The sequence below is a fragment of the Stenella coeruleoalba genome (genome assembly GCF_951394435.1).
Source record: "Stenella coeruleoalba genome assembly, chromosome: 6".
NCBI classification, from domain to species: Eukaryota; Metazoa; Chordata; class Mammalia; order Artiodactyla; family Delphinidae; genus Stenella; species Stenella coeruleoalba.
In genome coordinates, this window is record NC_137151.1 from 107,365,664 (window position 1) to 107,369,301 (window position 3,638).

A 3,638-nucleotide genomic window follows, 5' to 3' on the forward strand; every position below is an offset into this window, starting at 1 on the left:
AATTAATTAATTTATTTTTGGCTGTGTTGGGTCTTAATTGCGGTGTGCAGGCTTCTCACTGCTGTGGCTTCTCTTGTGAAGCATGGGCTCTAGGAGCGCGGGCTTCAGTGGTTGTGGCACGTGGGCTCAGTAGGTGTGGCACAGGGGCTTAGTTGCTCTGCGGCATGTGGGATCTTCCCAGACCAGGGCTCGAACCCGTGTCCCCTGCATTGGCAGGTGGATTTTTTTTTTTTTTTTTTTTTGCGGTACGCGGGCCTCTCACCCTTGTGGCCTCTCCCGTTGCGGAGCACAGGCTCCGGATGCGCAGGCTCAGCGGCATGTGGGATCTTCCTGGACCGGGGCACGAACCAGTGTCCCCTGCATCGGCAGGCGGACTCTCAACCACTGCGCCACCAGGGAAGCCCAGTAACGTTGTTTTGTTTTCATTTTGTTTATTTTTATTGTTGCTATCTATACGTGGCCATCAATACTGCCTTTCCATTTATGGTAGTGATATAAAATTAAAAAAATAGCTTTAAGTAAAAAAGGAAAAAAAAGCAAATTGACTTACATTAAAAAAATATTATGTAAATGATAGTACAGGTGGTACTTAGTTATGGTAAACCTTGTGAGGGTGGAGTCTGTGAAACACTTTTCCAATGGAAAAAGCAGGGATTAGGGGGAGGGGAGAAAACCAGTTTCAACCTGTCCCCATCTCTCAACCAGTCCTTACTGCTTAGTGCCCGGCACAGACAGGGCTCTCAGGCCAAAGGACATCACAGAAGAATTCATGAGAAACGTAAAGGAAGGTATGCTCCAGGAATGGTGGGCAAAGCAGGGGGCTAAAAGCTGAGAACCTGGGTTCATTCAAGATTTATCTAGCCTCTCTGTACCAGGCACTGTTCTAGGCCCTGGGCCTGCAGTGATGAACAAAACGGTGGAGTCTCAGGCCAGCCAGTAACCCGCCTGTGGTCTTGGTCAAGCCCCTCCTCTTCCCGAAACTTCAATCCATTGAGGATGTTCTGTGATTGAAGCCTCAGCAGCTGCTGGCCTTTCTGGAGTAGAACTATGAACCTCAGAGTGGTTAGGAAAGGACTTGAAAAAGATGGGGTTGTTGTTGGTGAGTGGATGTGTGTACACAGGGAGGAGGGTTACTCTTAACCAGGGAATGAAGAGAAAAGAATTGGTGTAGGATCTTCAGACTCATTAGAAAGAAAAATCTCATTGAGCACTTGGCATTTGCAAGTTAGCCTTACTTTGCCTGCTCATCTCCTTGGTTCTTGGCTTACGAGAAGAACCTTAGGATCAAGAACCTTAAAGGAGATGGAAGGAGAATGCATCTCTGAACGAATGAATGAACGAATGAGTGAATGAATGAATGCCTCTCGTATCCTCTCAGTAGATTCATGATTCATTCCTACCTTTCATCCCCAGCTGCTGGGCATTGCAATGGTGACTGAGATCGGTGCCCTGTGAGGGGTATTTCTAGCGATAGTAGTTTTCATTCATTCACTAATTCATTCATTCAACACATTTATTGAGTGCCTACTAGGTGCCAGGCACTATATTTTAGACCTGGTTCCTGTCCAATATGGCAGCTACTTGCCACATACGGCTATTGAGTGTTTGAATTTGGGCTACTTCAAACCGAAATGTGCTGTGAGCACAGAATACACCTCAGAGCTCGAGGGTTTAGTACGAAAAAAAGGAGTGTTACATCTCTCACGAATAATTTTTAATGTTGACTACACCTTGAAATGATACTTTGAACAAATTAAGTTAAACAAAGTATATATGAACAAATTAAGTTAAATAAAGTATATATTAAAATGGGTTTCATCTATTTCTTTTTACTATATTTTAAAGTGACTACTAGAAAATTGAAAATTTCCCATGTGGCTCACGTTTGTGGTTTGCAATAGATTTTTATTGGACAGCATCACGCTAGAGTATCTCTACTCTGCAGATGCTCAGACTCTAGTGGGTGAGACCAACAGAAACAAATGTTACTGAGCTGGCCCAGTATGCCAGGGCACACAGAGGAGGAGTGACCGGCTGCCTCCTCATGCCTGTCTCTTAGTTCTGTCTGATCTGCTCTAGACACAGCTCTAGTGATTTCCAGAAGTCCAGCTCTGTCTCTTTCACTCCTCTGCCCAAATAAGGATGCTGCACCCCCCTGCTCAATTAAATGAAGCCAACTCTCCACACAAGTCAACTGGATTTCCTGCCGGTCCTCCCCCTGCCCCCAAGCCTCCGCTGGCCAAAGTGGACTTCCTCTCTCTAACCTCGCTTTCCCATTTCCAGGTCCTTGACTTAGCTGGTCCCTCTGCTCAGGATGCCCTTGCTATGCCTGCATTTCCCCTGGTAGAATTCCAAGCTTCAATTTCAACTCTGACCTACCCGTGCAATCCCCATCACCTTACCATCTAAATATTTCTCCTCCTCAAAGCCTCTCACAACCAGTTATTTGTTCATTTCACCAAACTCTCACCCATAACATTGTTAGTTCCTTAAGATCAGGAACTTGCCTTCCTGGGGCATCTAGCTCACCTTCAGGGCCAGGTGGCCACTTGGTAAGTTGCTGTTCAGCAGAATCAAATGGCTCTCAGTTTTAAAGTTAGAAAGAGCTGGAGTGGAGAGCCCTGGTGGGGGAAGGGTGGCACGGAGGTGTTGAGAAATTATACTTGGGCTGGAGGTAGATTAATGGTCCAACCCCCTCCAAGAGAGTCTCTTTGACAAGGAGCTTTGTTAGGGTCACAGGAGGTGGGTGATGATTAAAGTGGGGTCCAGCCTGGAATTTCCTGGAGCTGGGGACAGCTTGGATCAAAGAATCAATCTGAACAATGAAGGGAGGCCATTCTTGTCCATCTGCATTTATTGGAGAGAGCTCTAAATGACCTTACTCCAGGACATTCTCCTACACCTGGAAAGCTGATCTGACGTAAGACCACTGAAGCAGGGTGTTCTGTCCTGCAGCAAATGCCTCGAGATCTGTGGCTGGAGGCCCAGGTCCCCAAGGGACTATTTGTGGGGGGAGGTGGAGCAGAGCAGGCGGAGAGGAAGGGAGGTTTCTTAGTGTCCAGAAATTGCATTTCAGGTACTAATATGTTACCAAATGCTTGCAGGGTTGAGAAACTGAAATGGTCCCTAAGAGGGGCTGTTCGGGGTAGGCTGATCTAGAGGATGTGAACAGCCTCCTGATTCCTAAGTCACTGTCCCAAGCAACACGACAGCAGTGGGACCCGAGGATGGAGGGAATTGCTGGGAGGGGACTGAAATCTACTTGAAGGTCATGTCTGCCGTCCTTTGCATTCCCTCCAGCAGTGAGCCCAGCGCCGGCCACATGGGAGGCGCGCAAACGAAGCCTTTCCGAATTGAACCGAAAACAGGAGACAAAAGCACCCACTCTTGTCCACTCCCGCGCCAATCTTACCCAAACCCCCAAGTTATTCTCATCCTCCAGGAGTCAGGGAGCCCGGGGTAGAAGGGTGTGGAGGGAGAGAGGCCAGGGGGTGTAGGGGACCCACGCAGCATGCAAGGAAGTGGAGATGGGCGAGTGGGCGTGCGCGCACGCAGAGGCCCGCGCGCGGGAGTGTCGGGGGAAGGGGGTGGTCTCCAAAAGGGGGAGGGGAGAAGGCAGGGGGCGGGGAGAAGCAGGG